The 11,321-nt window shown below is 43.0% G+C and overlaps 1 non-coding gene across 1 annotated transcript; it reads right to left on the bottom strand.

Annotated features, from left to right (window-relative positions):
* Positions 1-6,390: 6,390 nt before the first annotated feature.
* Positions 6,391-6,463, bottom strand: trnak-cuu (transfer RNA lysine (anticodon CUU)). The gene has a single exon. It is a non-coding gene; the product is annotated as a tRNA-Lys (tRNA).
* Between the last annotated feature and the right edge of the window lie 4,858 nt (positions 6,464-11,321).

Raw genomic sequence — 11,321 nt, 5'->3', positions numbered from 1 at the left:
TTATTTTACCAACAAAATCATGCGATGCATCAAAATTACTCACATAAATGTGTAAAACCAAGAAAATACTTCAAAACAAGCAGTAAAAAAAACATGTGAGTAGTGAATTTGTGCACAGGCCTATTCATTAATCACCGTCTCTGCAGTGACACATTATAAGAGATTCCTCTGATTCAGGTCATCATTCACTTTCTGCATTTTGGAAAGTGGAAATGAGGTAATAATTGGTCATTTCAGACACATATGAGAAAGGTGAGCAGTCAGTATGGAAATGGGTCAAAGCACGACAGCAGACAGTGGATGGAAGCGACTGCATCTGCTCTGCATTATCAGCAGTGCACATACACACTCACGCTGTCCTGAAGCCCTCAGTTTAAGCAGTGTGACTGCTCTGAACAAACATGTAATAAAGTATCTCTGTGATTCAGAGTACACAAAGTACTCGTTAAGATCCTCTGAGTTTGTAACAAACTCAACAACAAGCTTTGATGTTAGTCACTAATCTTACCTTCATGCAGCAGATGTGCTTTGGCACTGATGTGTGAGGGCAACAACGACCTGCTCCTGAAACTTGAACTAACCCAAACCAACGTCACAATGGCTCTGATAAAACAAGGGAGACGCACACCGAAGCAACACAAACTGTTTATTTAAATAATAAGGAGAGAACCATAAACTAACAATGACTTCTGTGGTAGTATGACTGGACAACCCAACAATGTCTCAAGGAGGAGAGCGCACACAATACCAGCATAACACAGCTGCAGCAGACAGGCGGGCAGTGAGGCAGGGCATCACACCAGCAAAGCGACGCTCTCAAACCTGTGACCTGTGCCAGCACCTTCTCTCTGGTCTCTTAATGCACATGTTTCAGCTCTTTAACACTGACTGTTATTAAAATGAAATATTTGTGTAACTGGGGTCTCAAGTACCAGTGCCAAAGGGCGCCCCGTGCACATCAGTAAGATGCCAGCAGCGTCTGACGCCCTGGGATCTGAGCGCTTGTATGGAAATGCCCACATTATGAAAATGATTACATTCAAGTTACACACAGTGATTTTATCACTTTGGAAAGCTGGATCACGGGGCACAGTATCTCCATAAGGAAGCTGAAACTCAAGCACCACCAACCAGTGACTGTGTCAAATACAGAGCAAAAAAGAACGTGTTAGGATGAAGCATGAGTGCAGACACCAGCGTATACATGAGGCATTAAGAAACGCTGGTATTACAAATTGGCTGTGAGTGTAATTACCCCTGTTGCTAATTATCCCCTGTGAAAGTGGCACTGCCCATGCCATTACAATCCGCAGCCACTTCAACCTTGCTGATCAATTATTTCCACTCTTGAATAATTAATAACAGCTTAATTGTCCACGTTTCTGGCGAAGAGTCAGGGCCTCATTTACATTGATGATGGCAGCGTGAGCTCTCCAGGAGGAATCTATTCATATTCTTGTTGTACATGGCATTTCTTTGTCACTTTCTGAGCTGCTGTTATTCATTACAGCTAAACACACAAATGGAGACCGGAGAGTGTTCACACGGTTATAATCCACAGCTACAGTGACCCGACTGATCAATAATTCAGAGCCATTTGCCTTTGAATCAGTCACTGACACACTGCAGGACGACGGGAGCTTGTACAGCTACCAGGAGAACACCATGGGGTCTGGGTCCCCACGGAGCTTCAGGTTCATACGCCTGTACACTTTCAGCCTGTCACTAGAAATCACAGACGACCTTTACTGCTGTCAGCCCTCCCCACCCCTCCTAAAGCTAAAGGAAATTAGCACGTGTCTCTAAGGAGCTGCTTTACAAAGCGAGGGTCCTTTAAAACACTGCATGTCTTATGACTGCGTGATAGTAAATAAAGTGTGACAGTGCAGGGTTAGGCCAAACTGGGATCTGTTTGCTGCCTCGACCTCATGAAAAAGCCCTTGAAAATGAAAGTAATTTCTTAAATTCAGAAAGCAAAATGATCCCAGCTGTGATGTACCGAGTAGGAGAACACCTACTGGGCCTCCCAACTCCTAACAACCATTCAGTGAACTGATGACATTCAGAAAGGCTTTACAGGACCGCTAAATGGTTTGATGAGGATGTAAATGAAGTGATGTGCCCTTCACAGTCACCAGATCCTCATCCAGCAGACATCACTGCCATCTTTTCATCACAACACCAACCAGGGAAATACAGCTTTTACAGCTTTTCCTCAAGCTGTTCCAAAATCAGGTGAAACTTGTCCAGCATGTTCTGGATCAACCCTTGGTTCTGCTACCAATTAGACTTGGCCAACAAAGGGAACCTGGCCAAGGAGGCACTCTAATGAGATGTTCAAACCGGCCTGTTTCAAAGCAAAGGAGCGACAGCCTAATGCTTTCCTTCAGGATCAAGTCCACCCTCTCCCATTGATCCCGTGCTCCACTGTGGCCCTCTCTTGAACCCTGAAGCCATTTTCACACATGAACTCTAGGCAATGTTGGGAGATTGTCCAAAGTTGCACTTTTTCAAGTTCCTTTAGCAGGCAAAAGAAGAAAGTCTGCTTCTCAAAAGTGGAAGTGGTCTCTGTGGTTTAGGCAAGTGCTGGAGGCATGCAGTCATCTGTAACTTTACCGTACAGCTGCTGTGTTTTCACACAGGGAGATACAGCAGGGAGGTTAAACACATAAAGATGTGTCCAACTATGTCCAGCAGTTGTGTTATCATGCGCGGCTCTGTTGGGTCATTTCTAGAAAGGTTCAGGGCTGCAGTGTGAAAGCAGCTCCAGATACTTCAGCCTTTTCAGCTGAAGCTTCAGCTCCCAGCTGATTTCCACAGAGCAGACAAGTTTTTCTGAGGTCACACCGACTTTTACTGTTGTCTTAAAAAACATGCCTAACATTTTCATCAGAATGAGGCATTCGTTGCTCCTTGTGCTCATCAAACTTTTAGCATTAGAGCATCTAGAAAACATTTCCATGTCTACACCCTATTGGTCTTTGTCTCTCCACACTTAAGCAATTTCCTTGATTGTGCTTCCACACAGCCCACTCAGTCTTTAAGACAGCGAGGCCTTAAAAGCACTTTTTGCTGTCCAGATGTTGGGGATATCTCCCAGGCCGCCGAAGCTTCACACAGACAGGCCGAGTCACCCTGAGACCAAAGACAGAGGGGAAATTACACGAGGAATAAGAGCCAGTTTGTGTGCTTTTCTCCGTGCAGGCTTAAGGGAACAGTAGGGAGGGCGCTTTAATAGACAGTGCGAGAGGTGGTGCAATGGCACTGGATCCATGGCAGCTGTTTCCTTCAATGTTTCATGCTCATAGCCACAGCTGCTCTCCAAATGAGAGTTAATATTGCAGGGGGGCCGTCCACCCTGGGCCGAGCCTTGTCGCATGGTCTGAATGTCAAACTCCGCCCAGCAGGGTGACACCGGCTCAAAGGACACACTGTGTGTGTTTCCCCCCTCTCCTCTCTTGCCCTCTCCTCCCTGTTGATATGTCTTTCTGCCTCATTGGATCTTTTTCCCCCAACTGGACAAGGGTGAAATTTGTATTTTTCATGGGCACGCCAATGTGGTTTCAGCTTTAAATGAAAAATAAATGAGGAAATAAAAGAGGGCTGTCTGGTTGTGGCTGGGAGAAATCTATGTTGACACAAGGATTGGACGGGCGCGTGTTTTTGAAGGCTGTCACTGATGATGATGGAGGATGATGAAGGCTGCGTTTCTTCTTTGTTTTTAGTTTGTTTCAAGCTTCGAGTGAAGACGAGCTCCTGGAAATTACAACCATCAGATAAAATTAAAGCACGTCACTGAAACCCATGAATTAAACATATTTAGTGCTTGAAGCTGTGAAATGACAAAACAGATACGATGCTAACTAAACATCTACAAATAATATGTAAGAAAATCTGCAGTTTATTTTCAGAGATTCTAAGGAGCTGCGGGATGACCAACTAGCCCCCAAAATATTTTCAAATGTGTGGAAATTAATATAAAACCAAACAAACTGAATGCATTTGTATCTCACATGCATTTCCAGAGGTAATCATCCCCACTGAGTATTCACAGTAAATATGAAAGAGATGATTTATTAATATGAATGTCCTTTTGTAAAATGCTAAGTGACAACTACAACCAGAGCACACACTTCTTGGATGATGTGTGCCTGCACAGCAGTCCCCATCATTTGTCAGGTGGCTGCATTAAGACTGCTCCAGAGCACCTGAAGCTTGGTCAGGAGATTAGCATCAGCACAGGTGAGGCCTAACCACCTGTGTCAGCACCCATCCATTCCTCCACATTCCTAATGAGGAAAACTGGAAACAAAGCTGGAAATTAAGGTGGAAACAAAAGTGGGAATTTAAACATGGGAGTCATTTTGGAGTCTTTAAAATAATCCCTGTTTTCAGAACTTCTCGACCTTTAACACCAAGCGTTTCATATTTACATTCACAATAACGTTTAAGCAATAAATTGCAAATAAATGAAAAAAATGCTGGATGTAGCTAATATCATAAAAATTAAAACTCATTTGAAAATTATTATTTTAATTTTTTAAAATTAATTAAACTCTGTCAGTGATTTCAGGCTTTACAAAGTTAAGTTTAAGTTTTAAATGTAAACTAGCTGTTCAGCACTGATCCTCTCTTCATGGTATTGTTTTCAGAAATACTCTACATATGAGTTGTTTATTGGATTTTTAGTCTGTTACTGTAATATTAATCTAAGTTAATTTATCAGACATGCCTGAGAACATCAGTCAGAGGTCACAGCTGCTGCAGAGCAAACCAAACACTAAAACATCCAGTAAATGAAATGATTACAGCAGGATTTCCATGAGAAGAAATAAGTGAATAAAGGCCGTAAACACAGCTGCTGCTGCTGCTGCTGCACAGACACACAACCTGCACTGAACCTGATCATATCCATAGTGATAGATGTAGGGTGTCCCCATGTCTCTGCTGTGTCTCACTGTGACGTCAGACACTAGATCGCTTTGGACTGACACACACACACACACACACACACACACACACACACACACACACACACACACACACACACACACACACACACACACAGTGGTGGCAGCGATGAGCATGATTTGAAGTGTCCTGTCTGCAGCGGTGCAGCTGCATAAAGGAAACAGCTGCTGAAATATTACAGACAGCCCCCCCGTGTCTCCTAGTATCTATCACACAAACACAGTGGCCAAGTCAGCCCGGAGAGAGAGGACACAACAAAGACATCTGCAAGATGGCCACAGACACACAACCCCGCTGACGTGTGCGCCGCTGTGATGTCGCCTTTGCTGGGTGGTTGACGAGCATGCTGCTGTGATGTGCTCTTCTTCTGGCTTCATCCCACTCCTGCTGCTTTCCTGTTTGTGTGGACTGACATGCAAAAAGGAAATTCTGCTCTTTGTTTCAACACCAATGATTCCTGACGTTCCCACAATCCTGTCTGGTTCTGGATGGCCCAGGCGTTTGATGCGTCTGATTTTATTCTTTCTTATTCATTCATTTGTGTTTACAGCTCCAAAACTCCACCAACATAAACCCAAAGCTTTGTAGTCAAAAAGAAATGGTGGCCTTTTAAAAACAAAACAGACACACTGAGATGGTTTCTAAGAATCATCATAAGTTAAAGAATTTAGTAGATTATGAATCAGAGCTGCAGGCATTCCTACAGCTTTGCTGAATTTTTGGATTGATTCTTGTTTCCTTCATTAAGACTTATTATAATTCCTCATTTATAATGCTGTTGTGATACAATTACATATGAGTTGGCCGAAAGCTAAACTCTTTAGACACACGTCTTCATAGGAACATACAAACATTTAATACATAAATCCTTCTGGTTTCGAGTTACTGGTTTGCTGTCAGAGTTCTCCTGAGCAATCATGGCTGAGCAGGGATGTAAATAAACAGTATTTGTGGGGAGCAACACACAGATTGTATTTGCTTACATAAAATCTCAAAAACAACCTGATGATGATTTGACTTTTTGCAAAAGTTTATCTGCATTTGCAAATAACGAGCAGGTGGTCCAGAGATGGGGGCTGCATCGACTGCGTGTGAGATGGAGGCCTGAGGCTCAAACTTGAAGCCTTTGCTTAAACATGAATTCCTTGTAATGGCAAGAAGACGGCAAAAAGAGCTCCACTTGTATAAATGTAAGGAGAAATGGATGCTTAAGGAAATCTTTCCTGTTGAGTTTATGACCAAGAAGTTTCACGTCCTTCTACAAACAGGATGAGGTGATTTCTGCATCAAGTGAAGAGCAGAGCACTCCTCTCTGCACGTGATTGATAAATGTGAGCGTGGAGTTGCTGTTGGCTTAACGGCCTCTGCTACTGAAATTAGTGAGGGCACACACGCAGGCATGGAGACCTGCCTCTCTATCGCGCAACGTGGGGCTTGAACCCACTACCCTGAGAATAAGAGTCTCATGCTCTACCGACTGAGCTAGCTGGGCCCCGCTGGTGACACTGAGCGCGGTATACGGGTCATCTGTAAAGTTTAGAAAAGCCTTAATTTAGGTGGGCCACGCATAAACTGCTGTCGGTCATAAACAACAGAGCAGTGAATGTCAGCAACTCAAATATACAATAAAGATGTGATCATATATTTTTTGAAGGATGGAATTATGACCCCAAAGCAAACAGAAAATGATAATAAATCACTAAACATCTGGTTTCAGCTAATGACTCGTGTTCAATCGCACTCTATCATAGACTTTATTTATAATAAAGATTAGATTTGTTCACGAGGTTCTGGTTTCACCTCCTCAGCTTCAATCCTCAGGAGGTGTTTTAGGTTCCTGGACTTTCAGATTTCACAATACCGTCTTATCACACATAGGAGGGAAACATAAATGTGTGCCAAGTTATTTCTCATAGGTTTCCCTTTCAGACTCACACCTGTTGCATTCCAGCTCCTTGGGGGACGTGTCCCAGTGCTGACAATTCCAAAGCTAAAAGAAACAATGTTAATGGCATGTGGATCCCAGTGAGCAGCTAGAGCTCAGCCAGATGTTTTGGCTGTCCAACTTGCTGAAAGGTTGAGTGTGTTGTTGGACAGATGACTCCAGTGATCTTTGAAAAATTGATCCTGATTTGCTTTCATGCATGAAAGTCCCACTCAGATCTAGCAAGACTCTTATTTTCTTGCTTGGAAAGCCTGCAGTTACTATTCTCACTACAAATGATGCATTTGTGCCAAAGAATCTTGGGGCTGATGCAAAATGCTGCATGTGAGCATACTAGCTGCAGCGTTATAGCTCATCTTTGGTATGTTTGTGGTAACAAAACAGCAGCGTTTATATTGCTTCACTATTAGAGATATTTGGCATCCATCCATCATAAATCCATCCATCCTGTGCAGCTTATCTGAGTCTGCATCACCTCCTGACTCCTGAATGAGGAGGTGTTCTTCTCAGACCAACCCATCTGAAGTGGCTCCTTTCGATGTGGAAGAGAAGCTTTCTGAGCCGGTTCTGATTGTCTGAGTTCCTCACCCTATCTCTGAAGGGAGAGTGGAGACACCATTTGGAAGATCATTTCATCAGTTTATGTCTGTGACCGTACTCTTTCGGTCAGTGTCAGCAGCTCACAGTTGTAGATGAGAGCAGGAATGCAGATGAGTAAACTGACAGCTTCACTTTTACAACAGACCCGCATCACTACCAGCACTGGATCAGCCTGTTTGCTGATCTCACCCTTCTTCCTTCCTTTCCCTGAGATACTTGAACTCCTCCACTTGGTGCAACAACTCATCCCCAACTTGGAGTGGGAAATCCTCACTTTTCCAACTGAGAACCATGGCCTCAGACTTGGAGGTGCTAATTTTCCTTCCAGCTGCTTCACACTTGGCTGCAAACAGCCCCAGTGTGAGCTGGAGGTCACCACCTGATGAAGCCAGCAGAACTACATCATCACCATCATCCACTGCCTGGTGCATCAGATATATATCAGTTGCACTCTGCTTGGCTCTGTTGTAGAAACCATGTTTCTCACGTCTGTTTTTCTCTCTGTGCTACTTCTCACATATGGCCTTTTTCAAAGAACGAGGTTTCTGCAGCAGCCCGCTTCCCATCTGGCAAAGTCATATAGAAACTCTCAGAGGAGAGCACGCAGGGTGACACTGAGCTATATCAACAGCGACAAAAGTATATTGAATAATTATCTTTGGAATTAATACATTAACCCAAACTTAAGTAAATGTCAGCAGATCAGTATATCTGGGAATGAGAGGGAAGCGAGCGAGAATGTGAAGGACGCTGCGCTTCATTAATCACGTCTTCCAAAGTAATGTAGGCAGATGAAATGATTCTTACAGAGAGCTGTCATTACAATCACACTGGTCATTTTAGATATCTAATTTACCATTCACCAGCACAATCTTCCTCTCTGGATGGGGGGCAGGTAATTAACTCATTCAATGCCGATTATCTCCACTGAGGATTCCTATCCCACCTCACAGACATGTGAAAATGGGAGTTTAAATGAACTGTGCTGGAATGCTGGCGTTCCCTTTATGGTATGGTCTGCCTTGCCTAAATATACTTTAATAATTGCAGCATTTTCACACCTTTCAGGCATTCTTTCTGTCTGTGATAGGAAACTGTAGCAGTTGTTGGTCTGACAGCAGAAGGAGGGATGGTGGAAAGGAGTGCATGCAAGGAAATACTACTTAGCAACCTGGAAATACTACCACTAGGAAACTTGAAGATACTGTAGCTCTTTCAAGGCTGCAGGCAAAGCACAGACAACAAAGGCTCAGCATGTACTAATATACAGATTCAACATCTATTCTTAGTTACAGAAATGTTTACAACATGTTGAACTTTGGGAACACTTCAGTAAGTCCTGTGCCTACAAATTATATTCAGTATTTTCAGATTTAAAAAAAAGATTAAAAAATAATTATTTTTAAAATATTCTATGTCAAATGTGTTTAACGTGGTTTATAAAAGTAATGTGGGGTTTGAAAAGTGAAAGGCTCTATATGTAGATGTGGGAGGCAGACTGAGCAGAACAAAAAGTGAGTCATTTTATTACGGCTGAAACAAAGTCCACAAGAAAAATACAAATCCAGAGACACACCAGAGAATACGAAAAAGGAAAGGGAAAACGAAACTTTATATGCACACAGGTTTATTAGAGAAGCCGAGATAACTGGGACAAACCAGGCAGGTGTAGACAATCAAAGACAATGAGACAGGGAAAGAAGTAAAACTCAACACAAGAGACACAAGAGACACAAGAGACAACTACAGACAAGAAAGAGGGAGGAACAGAAAAGGAATCACTGATGGATAAAAGTGACAAACCCCAGATAAGAACAGGAAGTCAATGAATTCACTTCAATTCAATTTTATTTATACAGCACCAAATTACAACAGTCGCCTCAAGGTGCTTTGTATTGTGGGTAAAGACCCTACAATAATACAGAGAAAACCCAACAGTCAGAACGAACCCCTATGAGCAGCACTTGGTGACAGTGGGAAGGAAAAACTCCCTTTAACAGGAAGAAACCTCCAGCAGAACCAGGCTCAGGGAGGGGGGGTCATCTGCTGTGAGGGGGGAGAGAGAGAGATTAATAATAACTAATGATTAAATGCAGAGTGGAGTATATACAGAGTAAAAAGAGGTGAATGAAAAGAAAACATGAAAAGAAACAGTGCATCATGGGAACCCCCCAGCAGCCTAGGCCTATAGCAGCATAACTCAGGGATGGTTCAGGGTCACCTGATCCAGCCCTAACTATAAGCTTGATCATAAAGGAAAGTTTTAAGCCTAAAAATAGAGAGGGTGTCTGTCTCCTGAATCCAAGCTGGGAGCTGGTTCCACAGAAGAGGGGCCTGAAAGCTGAAGGCTCTGCCTCCCATTCTACTCTGAAGTATCCTAGGAACCACAAGTTCCATCCATCCATCCATCCATCCACTAATGCTCACATCCACAATTTAGAATCCAACTTAGAATCATGAGTTAAACTAACAAGCATGTGTTTGGACTGTGGGAAGAAGCCAGAGGACCTGGAGAGAACATGCCAACTCCACAAAGAAAAGCACCAGCTGGCTGGCAAACCCTCAAGCTAAGATAAAAAACTAAGAACAATGAAATCTAACAGAAAACAGCTGATAGAGAACAAAAAATACGAGTTGCAAAAGGCTAAAAACCCTGTAACAGCCCGAGGATCGTGGCAGGTTAATCTGGGTGCAGGCAGGATTTTTAGGACTCATTAAATGAGTCATGAGGCTGTTCACAGTTTTATTTGTATAGCTTCAGCTCACAACAATCTGCTCAAAGTGCCTTAAATGTATGATTATATATAAGATAGAGATTAGAAAGCTGTAAGAATATCTAAGAGAAAGCTCTTCTGTCTGAATCTGTGCAGTCATCTCCGATATGAGACGATTGTTATTTCCTGTGACATTAACATCAGTTTGTCTTAAGCTGAACCGAATCACACACACCCAAACCAGACTGCTGTTCACTAAAAAGTGTGTTTACATTATTCACTGCTATGAATAAATCACTCCACACTCCTGATTGTGCAGCATATGTGGGGTCTAAGTTGTGTTCATCTGCCATTCCCAACATCTGTTCAGCCGGAGCTGCTGAGGAGCGCCGCCGAGGAGTGACCTATCCTGAGCCGATGGGACACAAGGATGAAAAATACATGACAAGTGCAGAAAGGAAAACACTGGAGTGAGTGCAGGGCAGTGGGTTATTGATGATCCTTCTTCCTGTCTCTAGAGCTGCTACCTCTCTCATTTCCCAGAACTTCTCCGTAGTGCATATTCCAAGGTCGGAAGTTCCTGCATGCAATTCTGCTCTTTTAGTTTGGGTTGCACTCATTGTACTGTACATGAAAGTTCACTGTGATGAACAATGAATATAATTTAATAAAATGTATAAGGATTATCTAGATCCTTAGCACTAAATCGCCATTTGAAAAGGAAAACGTGTATTCTCTCCAGTTGTTCCTCTTTTAACATGTTTGTCATTTGGCTGCAGGAGTAAAGCTTCAGCGACTTACAGGAGCCGGGGTGGCTCAGTGGTGGAGCAGACAGCTGCATACATGCTGCAAGGCTAAAAGCTGGCAGCGCAGGTTCGAGTCCCAGCCTGCGCTCATTGCCGCATGTCCTTTCCTGTCATTGTCTATACTGTCAATAAAGCTGCTGTGGCCAAAAAGAATATTTTTGAAAGAGGATTTATGAGCTGCATGTTTTCCTGCTGCTGTCCCATCTGAATGCTTTAAAGAAGACGTTTTAGCAGTAAACGAATATGCTATATAATACATGCATATACAGCATCCACTGTGCACCT

The sequence above is a fragment of the Archocentrus centrarchus genome, unplaced genomic scaffold (assembly GCF_007364275.1).
Source record: "Archocentrus centrarchus isolate MPI-CPG fArcCen1 unplaced genomic scaffold, fArcCen1 scaffold_26_ctg1, whole genome shotgun sequence".
NCBI lineage: Eukaryota > Metazoa > Chordata > Actinopteri > Cichliformes > Cichlidae > Archocentrus > Archocentrus centrarchus.
Note: the sequence above shows the minus strand (reverse complement) of the source record. Positions and strands in the feature narration are given on the sequence as shown.